The sequence below is a fragment of the Cebidichthys violaceus genome, unplaced genomic scaffold, assembly GCF_023349555.1.
Source record: "Cebidichthys violaceus isolate CVI_PGR_0920_01 unplaced genomic scaffold, fCebVio1.0.p SCAF_9, whole genome shotgun sequence".
Classification (NCBI taxonomy): Eukaryota; Metazoa; Chordata; class Actinopteri; order Perciformes; family Stichaeidae; genus Cebidichthys; species Cebidichthys violaceus.
In genome coordinates this window covers 10,389,453-10,402,787 of record NW_027176975.1, presented here as the reverse complement: position 1 = coordinate 10,402,787, position 13,335 = coordinate 10,389,453, and the positions used below count along the sequence as shown (strand labels likewise).

General features: G+C 41.9%; 1 protein-coding gene across 3 annotated transcripts in view; it reads right to left on the bottom strand.

The window, feature by feature from the left end:
- LOC137867186 (uncharacterized) overlaps nt 1–13,335 on the bottom strand; it is a 288,647-nt gene that overhangs the window by 21,933 nt on the left and 253,379 nt on the right. The gene's annotated exons all lie outside the window — the stretch shown is intronic.

The following is a 13,335-nucleotide window of genomic DNA, read 5'->3' as shown; positions in this document are numbered from 1 at the left end:
CTGCAATAGAATATTTTATTATTTGTTTTGTACCTGCTTAAAGTGTGTGTCCCCCATCTCATGCTGGCACACTGACACCTGTTTACTAATATTCTTTTCGAAATTATGTGTATCATATTATCTGCTCAAGAACCATTGTCTGCTCTTGAATGTTGCTTTTTTCAACTGTAACATGCAACACCACAAAGACTTTGAAAATAAAAAACAATGGGAAAACCTGGAATACCTTCCATCACACTTATTAATCATTACTTTCTACTCTAAAATGATTTATCATTCATCAATGATTCGTCAATCCATACTGGTAATTTCTGAGCAGTGTCTATGTTTTACACTTATTCCACACAACTTTTTTTTTCTCTCTCTCTCTCTCTCTCTCTCTCTCTCTCTTTCTCTCTCTCTCTCTCTCTCTCTCTCTCTCTCTCTCTTTCTCTCTCTCTCTCTCTCTCTCTCTCTCTCTCTCTCTCTCTCTCTCTCTCTCTCTGCTTGCCTGCCAGTGGGGACATAAAGGCTAGTGTGAAGTCCATCACTGCCTGGTGAATAGCTGCCCTTTGTGCCTCAGAACTTAATTCACAGGCTGAAAGGACCCGGCCCTGCCATAGCACCTCTGTGTGCTGCCTGATGTAAAAGTGCTTGCATGTCATCTGAGGTCTGCCTTCTGTTGTAGGTTAAATATACCAGGTTAAATCAAGTTTTGAGGATAGAGGGGTGACCAGTATGCAAACAGTATTCAAGTTTCCTTCCTAAGTTAAATAAAAACAATTCTGGTGCCAACACTGGTCTGGCAGTCACTAAGGTCTTCACTGTTGTCAAGGAAACCTGACTGTTCTTTCATGGTTGCCATGACCTTATTCAATATATAGACCGTCTCACCCTCTATACATTACCATTTTAACATACCCAAAGCATCTGGGGTTACAACCAGCTCGTGGCAACACATAGCGGTTGTTCGATAAGAAAATATCTGTTGCCATTTCGAGGAATGAAACTTTTCTTTTCTCCTATTTTGGGCTTTGTGAAAACGAATAGTTGCAGAGGGCATCAATAACACACCACCCTCTCTCCCTGTCATTCTCTCTCCTCTGTCAGAGACCTTTGGCGGGCTTGTTAGGCCTGACACTGGTACCGTAGTGAACAAAAGGGCTGCACGGCTTAGGGCTGCCCTGGAATGTCAGCGGGTTCACATTTCACATGCAGATGCGTGACCCCTGAGCCCTTTAGTGGGAAGGTGCGCTTTAACCTCACAGAGAAGCAAGAGGAGGGGATGGGGGGTGGGGGGGGTGGGGGAGGTGGGGGTGTAAGGGGCACCTTAAGGGGAATCCGGGATGGGGGTAGGGGTAAAAAATAGGACTGTCTGAGTTTGCACTGCTTGCATCTGCTCTTAAAATGCTATACGTGTCTTTCACTGTCTATCTTTTCTACGTCTTTGCCAAAATACTGCTGCACATAGTTAAACTCTGCTGATATACCTTATAGAATATCATAATTGTCGATATTCTGAAAACTTGTCAGAGCCGTCTCCTTTATGTGTGATCTGTGATGCGCCCCCTCTCTTCCCCCTTCTCCGAACACATGAAAGCATTAACTTTTAAAGTGCATACTTAAGATTTCTCCCCAAATGATTGAAAAAGCACAATGGGAGGGGTTATGTAAGGCAAAAGTACTGTGAGCTCCGCAAAAGAAACCAAAGCTACTGTCATCTGCTCTCTGTAGGCCCAGGCAGGCACAGTTTCAACTCAAGGGCTTCACACTTCTATAACTTGTTCTCCTTCCCTCGCTGCTCTCCCTATCCTAACTCTCTCTATAACCGTTTGCCTCTCCCTCTATCCTTTGCTCTCGGTAGTGGAAACTTCAAAGACAATAATATCGCCTGCAAAAGCATGAAACTTCAAGCATGTTTGTTTGTTTTGACCCCAAAGCCCCTCGGTACAACCCTCCACCTTCAACTTGCAAGTCCTGCAAAATAAATGAGAAAGAGAGACCGAATGCAGAGCTGCTGTTTTTCCTGCAACTCTCATTCTCCCATGTGCTTTTGTAACTTTTGAAGAGAGAAGCTCTGGCATATGGCTCTGCATCTAATATAATGACCTCACAAAGCTGATGACAATGAGTACAATAAGTTCGTTGTGAGACAGAGGAGTACAAACTTTTAAATACAAAAATATATTTCACCAAGAAAATGAAAATAAAAATCACACACACACACACACACACACACACACACACACACTGAACACACACACTGAACACACACGCACACTGAACACATGCACACATTATTCTGGACCAATGCAATGACGGAGCTTGTGTTGCTTATCTGAGTCAGAGATTTATCTTTATTCATATCAGAGTTAATTGTTTATGAAGTCGACACAGAGTGTGTGCATGTGTGATGGGTTGTTTGTGCGCTGTATTTAGTAGTTGTGCCCTCTAATAGTTGAGACATCTATAGCATCCACAGCAAGGCCAGGGGAGCAAGGGAGCAATCCATAGGCCTGCGTAGCCATGGCAACTAAACAAGGAATAGGCTAGATGTCAGGCGAGCATGGCTAAATTACCCATTAGAGAAAGCAGGAAGGGAGAGAGGGAATACTGGTCAGGGCACAAGAGGCTAATGGGGAGATAAGATGGCCAACATATAGACTACACAAACACGCAGGCACACACACCCACACACATATAAATGCACACACACACACAAAACGATGGGAAAACAGATAGGGGTTGTCACATAAAGGTGCCGGCGCAAACACAAACTGAAATAGGAAAATACAATTAAACGTGTACAAACTCTCACATATAAACACGTACAAACACAATACGCATGTGTATCAACATACTCAGAAACATGCCAATATGCACATATGGGCAACTGTATGTGCGCTCACACACAAATGCAAAAACACATAAGCACACACAATGTGTGCACACATACACACGCATACAAAGGGCACAAAGGGAAGACAAAATGGTTTTAATAAATACGCCCTCTTGGAGAGGCTGCTTGTGAATGTGGGGGAGATATATTTATAGGAATCCTCTTGTGAAATCCTCTCTGCTGCTCAACCTCACATTTGAGCAAGAGAGAGAGAGAGAGAGAGAGAGAGAGAGCGAGAGAGAGAGAGAGAGAGAGAGAGAGAGAGAGAGAGAGAGAGAGGGGTTGTGTTATTGCTTGTTCCTTCATCCTAATCCTTAATGCATGGCCTTCATGGCCTTGACTCTATACTAACGAATAAAAGAAAAAATAATGAATCAGTGTAAGTATCTAAACCATTGTGGGAGTGAAAAAGTAAAAGGGGATTGGCCTGGCAAATTGTTCCTGCTGTGCAAAGACACGCACGCATGCAACACACACCTTTAAATATACAAACAAGCTCACACACTCACACTGTGAACACCATAGCCTGCATGCGCGCACACACACACACACACACACACACACACACACACACACACACACACACACACACACACACACACACACACACACACACACACACTAACACTCGCGCAAAGCACAACTACATGCACACACTGACACAAAAACCCTCCACAGACAGAGTCAGGCAGTCCTTCTGACTTTAATGCTGCACATTCATTTGCATGCGCCATAATTAGCGTCAGGCACACAGAGGCTGGTCCTGGGGGAGCTCTGTGATAACCGCTTCCCCTTCTATTAGGGCTCTCATTCCAAGAGTGTCAGACATTGCACATCTTCATTGTGGGGCCTGCAGCGCATCGGCTCAGTTGAACCTCTGCTGCTGTAGCTACTGCTGGAGCATGCACGAACAACACGATGGGGACAAGGGGCTGGAGAAAAAGGTGGAGGATGCTAAACTCGGCAGGAGGGTGGGTAGAGGGAGGAGAAGACAAAACGAGGACTGAAAGACGTAAAAAAAAAGAAAAGGGATGAAGTGATAAGTTTGGAAGACAAAGCGAAAGAGGGAAAGAGAGACAAAGAGAGGTAACGCATGGCAAAGGCGGTTGCACATTGTGTAGCAGACAGATGGAAAGACAGGCTGGACAGAGGTAATGAATGCAGTTATTAAATTGTTTCAGCTGCAAAGAGGTCTATTCTTATGCCATTATAAAGGGAACAATTTATCCCCACTGATCGGCCCTGTCTCCTTTCTCCTCGCTCACTTTGATCTGCCAGCATATTGCCTTGATGTGTCCTATTCAATAGCGAATCTGGGGCAATTTTAATGCTTTTGTACCTCGCCACCGCTCCACTTCTCCCTCCCTGTTTAAAAATAGCTGTTAATTATAAGTGCAGTTTAAATGTCTCTAGTGACCCAGAATTGCAGGTTGGAGTGAGAAGAAGGGATAGAGCATCTCCAAGTTTAAAAAGAGCGAGACACTCTCTTTCCTTCTTTATCATGCTCTCTTCAATCTCTTCTTTCTCCTCTTACCCCCCCTCCCACGTCTTTGTCTTCTCCATTCCCCTCCCCTTCGATTCTACTTCTCCATTCCTTTAGTGTTCCTCCACATTTCTTTTTCTCCATCTCTCACTTTCTCAATCTCCTCTGTGGCGTCTCTTCAGCTCGGTGGGAGTGAGCAGGGCTGGAGGATAGGGGATTCAGTTCTTTCTCTCCAACACACAAGAGAACTGCAGCGAGACATTGGAGACCATGGGTGTGAAACCGCTTCAGTCTGCAGATTGTACGTGCGTCACACCAAGTCTTTGTATCTATCTCCTCAACTTCCTCCTCTTATCCAGCCGCAGGAGTGGGATGTTGAAAGGAAAGGAATGTGAAGGTGTGCTAGGTAGCGCAGTACGAGGCAGAGGCGCAGAGTATACCTGTGGGGAAGAGAAGGGGCTGTGCAGGGACCTGAGGTGTGCACCTGGGGGGTGCAGTGTTATAAATAAAGCATTAGCCTCTTGAAGGGAACAGAGATGTGCGGGGCTGTCTCTGCAGCTCTCTTTTCCCCACTAACTCCTACTAACAGTTAACCCGCAGGCATGTACATGTACTCGTTTCATCGTTGAGGAGGTACATGTAACAGTGCAAAAAATCAAACTGTGGGACTGTCTTGTGTAAAAATCTGGTTACTCCTTTTTACTTAACAGAGGTCAGGGATGTATTTCCATCACATCGAAAGTGGCTAACATGACCGACGGGTGGACTGAATTATCTCCTAATTTGTAAAACTGTGTAAAAATAAAGTTGGAGTGAGAAGTAACAGAGAAAAACTACTAACACCAAAATGGGGTGGTTATTATTTGGTAGTAAATCACTACAAAAACCACAATGTCATATTCTGAATGTGGGCAACTTAAGGTAAACTATAATACCGCACATGTTACTCCTGCAGTTAGGCCTCATCTCCTCTCCATTGCATAGTGGTGGTCTATGAATAAAAAGTAAATAGAGGTATAATTCAGAATAAAATATAGTGAACACAAAACGTCCTCACCCACTCACAAAACTTCCTCTGCACCCACCTTTATAATATTGCTGTAAAAGAACATTCATGTGTCAAAAATGTAAAAGTCTCAAAGTCTTCTCAAAATTTCTGTTGGAGATGACTCGTCACATGTTTAAGATTCAAATTAGTGATGTCATGGTTCATGTGTAACACATTGAACCGACTTGACACTAGACAAGCATTTTAAGTTTTATGGTCTGACTCTGTGTTCCTTTCAGTAATGTCCCACACTGTACTGACCTTACACAGTGTTCTGTGTGTTGGTCTGTTTGGCTCCAACTCGGTAAAGGGCAGGATTCCTCACAACAAATCAACCATCACAGGGTCGAGGTGAGATTTGTGATTACTATCTTGCTTAAAGTCCATCAGATTGTAAAGTGACTTGCAAATTGAATTAGCTTGACAACATATTGTTCTGCTAGCAAACCTGCTGGTTGCCAATAAAGAGTTTTGTGGTTCTATTAATCAGACAATATGGAATCAAGACATATTTTATATATTCTTACTTTATTGTTCACATAAATCCTTCAAACAATGAAATTAAACTGATCAGCAACGCTTGGGGAGAGAATATGAGAATACTATGGATATTGTGAAAATTGCTTGAAGCCAATTAGCTATTCTCCTCCCCCCACTCTTATCTCATGTTTTCTTCCCATTCTCAAGGTGAATGTCACGAAGCATTTGAAATGCTACACAACTGTGTATTCTTTGACGGAAAAAAGTGAAAAGGTAATTTTCTCTCTCTTTTGTATCAGTTGCTCATACTAAGATGACTACAACAGTTTTGATTTGTTAATGAATGTAGCTATGCTAACAATTCTATAGGAAGACTTATGCTAACCTCAGCACACTGTAAACCACACTATTAACTCTATCTATGACCTCTCTATGTCTCCACTGGCCACCCAGGCAATGATATAAAGTATGTCTCCATCATTATCCATGATCCGGCTTGAAATTAAACTCACAAAAAAAAGTGTTAATGCTGTCATTGGTATGTAAGGTATGATAGTAAATATTAAAGTTAGGAGTGTGAGATACATATTTAAACATCAGCAATGCTTGACAAATCAACACAAGTGGTAGCTAGTGAAAGCTGCTCTTGAATTCTCTTTAAATGACTCAAAGTAACAAGGCTGGCACTGTAATATGAGTTAAAGGATACTTTTGGAATGAGATACTATTAAACTTACAATAAATAGTTGCTGTGTTATTCTTGCTCCTGTCAAATGGATGACAAATTACAGTTTTGCTCTTTGTCTAAAAACCAGATACGATGTTTTATTTGTCAATAAACATGTCAAGAGAACAACACTCATAAATAAAGGGTCATCCTGATGCATGAGTTTTGATAGTCTAACGGTCTCATGGTCAGCCTGCTAATTCTTCTTTAAATGTCCAAGGGGGTTCAATTGACAAGATTAACGTGTCTGTTTTCCAGAACAAAAGGGCAAGGGTTGAAGTGATGGAAAGGGGATACAGTCACCATTTGTTCTTACAGACTAGCTGCCACGTGTAAAGCTAGACTTTATTTTATGTACCTCATGAAAACCTTCATTATTTGGAATGATCTGAATTCAGTTTGACTGAATTCCTTCGGCAATTCAATAATCCATTATAGAATAGTCTTGATACATCTGTGAAGTAAGCTTTTGTATGTATCTTTTCTCTATCTACTACGCAAAATTCCTTTGAATTGAGCACCTGAACCTTGAAATATCTGAAGACAAAGACCAACGGATGTGGATGTGGTTAAACTTAGCGATGATTCTACAATGACAGACATTTTTTTTCAGTATTTTACCTCCGAAATGAAAAGGAAAAAGAGAAAAAAAGGATGATGGTGTAGAGATAGCAGTAAGAGATGCGAGGTAATGACCTTGATAAGACCAGGGACACGGAGAGCCCGAGGAGAAGACGTGATGTGTTGCTGTGGCAGCGGTATAGTAGTGCTGGTGACAAGGGGAGACGAGGAGCTTGCACTTCTTGGCTGCTGTCACACGTTAGTGTTGTTGTTAGCCAGGGGCTTCAAGGGTGATTGTGTTTGTGTGTGTGAGCGTGTTTAAAAAGCGAGGTACGAAGACATCCCGGTCGAGGCCATGCATGGTGACAGAGGCTGATACCAATCTAATGAGATAAGAAACGTATGCAAATGAACCTGGCCACAGTTCACACTAATCAGCTTAATACCCCGATAGATATCAGCTATCTGTCGCATCGGAGCGCGCACACACACAGACGCATGCACACGGGCTCTCAGAAGTTAAAACAATCAGTTAGAGGATTTGCCATGCCATGTTACAATTCACAGATACGCACAAACAGGCCCACTCAAAATACTATATAATCAAGATTGTAAGTCAAACTGTTCAACACACCTGTAAACTCAAAGGAATCTATCGGTACACGTTAATGTTCATGCAATCAACAGCTTGAATTCACAAACTAAAAGCGTATGTCATCACACAAGTATGAACAAACTTACATACACCCTGCATAGGTATAGACCACATGGGTGAATGGATGCTACTGTGTATGGTTCATTTAGTTATTGGGGTCATGTCTTTGACAAGGTCAAGGGGCCCTGGCAAAGGAATGCGAGACCCAAAATAGCTGAACGTAACAGGGAAATGTTTGAGTTGAGCCTAGTAGGCAGTCAATGACACATTTTTTAATTTCATGTCCTTGCTGAATTATCTCAGTGCTGTCAATCTACACGTCATCAACTCACATTGTAGGTTTCTGGATTCTTTTTTCATCACAGTTTTTCTGGTAGATTAAAAGAAAGAGGAGTTAATTTACTACTTCCCCGTGATGCCAGATGATTATTGCTACTTTTTGTTACTCGTGAATCAATTGCAGATATCATGTTTAATGTTTTACATCCTCTCAATATGATGTGCCTTGTGCATTGTGTCAGGATGTCATTTTAAGTGTTGTGTGGTCACCAGACGGAGAGAGAAAGTTGTGCCCCAGCTGTACTCTTCAACACATCTCTCTGCAGCTATTATTATCTGTGGGAATCCAGGGCATCCTACATGGTCTCGGGATAAAATGGTGACATCCAGCACTAGACGAGCCCTGGAATAACACAGCTGTCCTTCATACAGTCTGTCCACTGACCTTTGCTGCTGCTTAAGCATTCATGTCAGTTTCTTGCAGTTCGAAATCCATTAACTTAAGAATAAAAACATTTTGAATTTGAAATTTAAGATTGTTGATGTAGAAATGCCCTTATTTAGTATGTTATTCCATGTGACAAGTACAGATACATATAATTTAGTACAGTGCATCTTGTTAATGACACTTAAAGAGGAAAAGACATAAATTGAAACTGTGAGTGCTCAACTAATTTAGGAAATGTGGACAATAGGAAGTATTCTGTGTTGCAAATATGTAAATAAAAATAGTTTTTCCAAGAGTATATCTGTCGACTGTATATGGTTATGTCAACAGCTACAATTTAACCATGAATTTCTGAATTTTTCATATTTCTGCATGCCATGTCTTTGCATCCTTTGTTTTGACTCTCCTCTCTCATTCTTTGTCTCTCTGCCTCTTGGATCTCTCTCTGACATTCACCACTAAGCTACCTACATCAGACGACCTATTCTTAAGCAAAGCTGGGCCAAGACAGCTTCCATGCCCTTTGCAAATCAACACACCCAGAGTGACGATTTCCATAAAGATGCTTGGGCTAGCCTTACTCTCTCTCCAGTTATACAGATGGAGAGACAGACAGTGACTTCCACAAAGACAGACAGTGACGTAGAGGAAGTGAAATAGAGAGCACCTTGCTATAACTATATTGGTTGGCTCCAGTATGTTGGCGCCCATCGTTATCTGGCTTGAGTCCCACACAGCATTCATCTAATGAAAACCTGGCTGACTGGCTGGCTGGCTGTCTCATCAAGGCTCATTGCCAAAGGTTCCTCTCCCCTGCATCAAAGTCACTCTGCTTTAATGTAGCTTTTATCAATGGCCAAGTAAGAGCAAATAACTTCACTGAAAATTTGAAAGAAACCATAAAAAGAAATCTAAAGCAGAGATGAAGGGAGAGGACTAGTAATTCTTTAGGGGCACTCAGGTGGACTTTTTGTGGTAACAATCAAATCAGAGAAAGGATGTTTACTAAGCGTTCACAACTGTGCACACACACATGCAGACACAAATACAAGTATTATTTCTCACACACACTCAGGGACACACAGAAATGCACACGCGTAAAAATGCAAACATACATATAAAAGGCATTAAATGCTGCATATAATACACATGGTACAAGTACCCTACATAGCCGCCACGCTTTGAAAAATCCCCAAGTGTCACATTACAGTAGACTGCTAAAACTGTGTTGGCTGGTGATAGCTCAGAGACCACAGCCAGACTACAGTAGCAGCCAGTCCCCCAGTGGATGACTGGGCTCTGAATATGAGCTCAGTCACTGTAACAAGCCCCACTTAGTCACTGGCTCTATCACAGGCTCGCTCTCCATAGACCCTCTATGCAAACAGGCCACTTAAAAACACCATTACAAGGGAGATTGCTCAAGCCTTAGAAAGCAGTTCTGAAGTGGTGTGTGTGAGAGAGGATGAGAGGACAAACAGGGGTTTGACGAACTGAGAGAGGAATGAAAATATTGAGAAGCCAGGAGAGGTTTGTTGAGGAAGGTATTGATGGCATTAAAGAGTCTACTTCTAATTAGAGGCAAATACTAGTTACTCGTCGGTAAATGGGTAACAGTTGACACAACTAAATGGTAACTTCACTAGCAAGGACCACACCATCAAATAGAAGTGTTTAAAAGATGTATCAAAGGTAAACGTGATTGAGATGCAAGGCTTGAACTTCGTGTATCTCATGCTGACCCATGATGTCCTATCTTCACCCCATTATTCCCTCACTGTCTCACTCTTCCACTACTACCTGCCCCACCCATCCATCTCCCATTCCCCTATCACCCTTCCCAATTTTCTTTCATCTCTCTCTCGTCCAGCCTCTCATCACTTGTTCATAACTTCACAGTGGTGGTTAGGCAGAGTCACAGTTTCCATCAAACAGACCAAGAATGGATATTTTTAAGCAGGGGCTCACTTTGAGCAGCCTTTCAACAGAGAACAAATTATGTCCAAACATTAATGTCATGTTACACAGAAGAGAGCATGAGGTAAGTCCCTCTCTCTCCCTCACTCCCACCTTTCTCTTTTTATCTCCTTCCTCAACTGTTTTTCTTTCTCAAGGGTTTGTTGCACCATGACAGTGAGGTAACTATATGGGTGTACCCCCCCACCACCTTCACTGCCCCCTTGCTGTCCTCTGGACCTGTGTCAAGCAAGGAAGCAGATTGGGAGTGGGCATGGGTGCATGCCAAAGTATTCTGGGAAGTACTCCAAAGTGCATATTTGTTGAGTGGGGAAAAGAGCGGAAATGGCCTTGTGTCTCAAGGGAGGCACGGTTGAGCAAGTTGGGTGAAGCAAGGGTGAAAGACACAGAGTGAGATGGGAAATTGAGTCACTGGGTACAACTGAGGTGGTTGGGGGAATGGGAGGGTTGCACTTGTGTGGGGACTGACTCATGACTTACAATAAGGCGATTTAACTGATCTGGAAAACTTACCACATTTTCCTCTGGGACAACCTTATAGTCAAGACCCCAAGTAGATGGAACAGTGGGGTTGAGTAAGAGTTCTTAGACTCTTGGACTGATATATTGATACTAACATCCATTTAAATATATACAAATAATAGGTTTGAAATACTGTACTGCATTATTTCTACAATCTATGTGCCCTAATTAATTACAAAAATTAACTGCAGAAATCATAACAACTGGTTGACCAATAAACACGTTGCAAGTACATGCAGTGCCCACTAGGAATCAGGAAGAGATACAGTGTAGCTAACATGTTTCATTAGCCTGACGAGCTAGCAGTCGGTAATCAATGAAATAAAGCAAAACATTGCAAAATGGGATTTTCTTAAAATGCTCAATGATTCTGGCAAAGCAACTGCATGCTGTAAATATTATGAAAGCAGATTAAAAAACAACAACCATCCACCACAACTCTTAGAGAGCTTTGCGCTTGTGTCTCTTCAAGGTTGACCATTGTCAAGTTCAGCTGGGAAAGAGGTTATGAGTTCTTACTCATAACCTCTGAGTTATTTACCAGCCACGCTTATCTGGCTCATATAGGGAAAAAGCAATGCAATGAAATAACTGAAATATCAGGAACAAATACAATTTATAAACAATATTGCTAAAACTGTACAGTTTTACTAATATAATCTGTATTTACAAACAATCTCTTTACAGTTCCAATTAAAATATCTTTACTTTAGCTAATTCTTGAGGAAATGTTGAGGGTTACAGGACTTCTGTAATAGTAGCAGTGTGTCTGTGAATGTGACTCTGACTCTCACAGGCATATATATGCACCATCCACAGTGGCCACCTGTTGACATGCTTTGTGTATGTGTGTCTTTATGTGTGTGTGTGTGTGTGTGTGTGTGTGTGTGTGTGTGTTCCATGCTATAGGGCTGGCCTGTGACATGCCATACTTCAGTGCCAGGGGTTTTGTAGGGTCAGTGCTATTTCACACACCTCCTGGAAAATGAGTGACCCTGGAACAAAACAAACCGCCTGTGACAGTGTAGCCTTTGGACATATTTTTTGCTACCATGGGGTAGGACTGTTCCTTAAAATAAAAAAAATACTGACAGTAAATACTATATAAATAATAATAATAAATAGTATTTACTCTAAGCTTTTGGCCTGAGGTTTAGTTTCATCACTATGTTGCAATAACTGACACTTGGCCAGGTGATTAAATTCCAAGCCCTGATGAATCATGAGATGCCGTGATTTAACTTTTGAATAGATTAAAAAAAAAGCAAACATGTACAGATGTTTTTTTAGGTTTCATTTCAAAATGGCTACTATTCATATCTGAGATGTCACTCTTGCCATTATGTTACAAAAGGGAAGAAAGACAGGTGGATGAGGAGTCTTACACAGCCCACACAGCAACCTCTAAAGATGAGAGTGAAATGGCTTACCTACTTAACAAATGCCATCAGGTGAAAAGTATGTTTCGTGCTTTTCCTCATGCTGGTGTAGCTACAATCTGAACAGGTTGTGTGTTCACACACCTCACAAGGTCAGAATAGCAAAATCAAACAGATTGTTGAGTCCTTGCCGGACTCAACTTGTCTTTCTTTTGTCATACATACACACTCACTTGAAAAGGCACTATGAAAGTGCTCGGATATGCAACAGATGTACAAATAAGACAGAGACAGGACTCATAAACATCCTCATACACAGTTGAATGGGTTAAAAAGTGGCATGTATATACATGTAACCCCCCACAATCACACATACATAACTCAACATCACACACATGCACATACCATGTGCACTGGCTGGCATGTGGGGGTCATGCATAGCACATAAACTGGATGCGGCACCTTCATGTAAATTCTTCCCTCTTGACAACTGAGCATTCTCATAAGCTCCAGTAGTCAGCTGTCTACTGCATTCTTCAAGGGGCACGCATGACATTATGTTAATTTAGGGGGCCTCCTAGGTGTGTGTGTGTGTGTGTGTGTGTGTGTGTGTGTGTGTGTGTGTGTGTGTGTGTGTGTGAGTGACTTTGTGCCAATGTGTGCTGGTGCTTCGATGCATGTGTGTTTTAAAGGTAATGTATGCCAATGTGTGCTAAAAGAATAGCACATCAAATGTAAAATAAAATACACACTACCCATGTGGATAATGCTGGAATGCAAGAGATTACCAATAATGTATTATCCAATTACATGTCAGTATTGCACTGATATGTTTGTCAGTGCTAGTATGAGGGCATCTGCATCCATCTATATCAATGTAGTCTCCACTGTGTGGCTA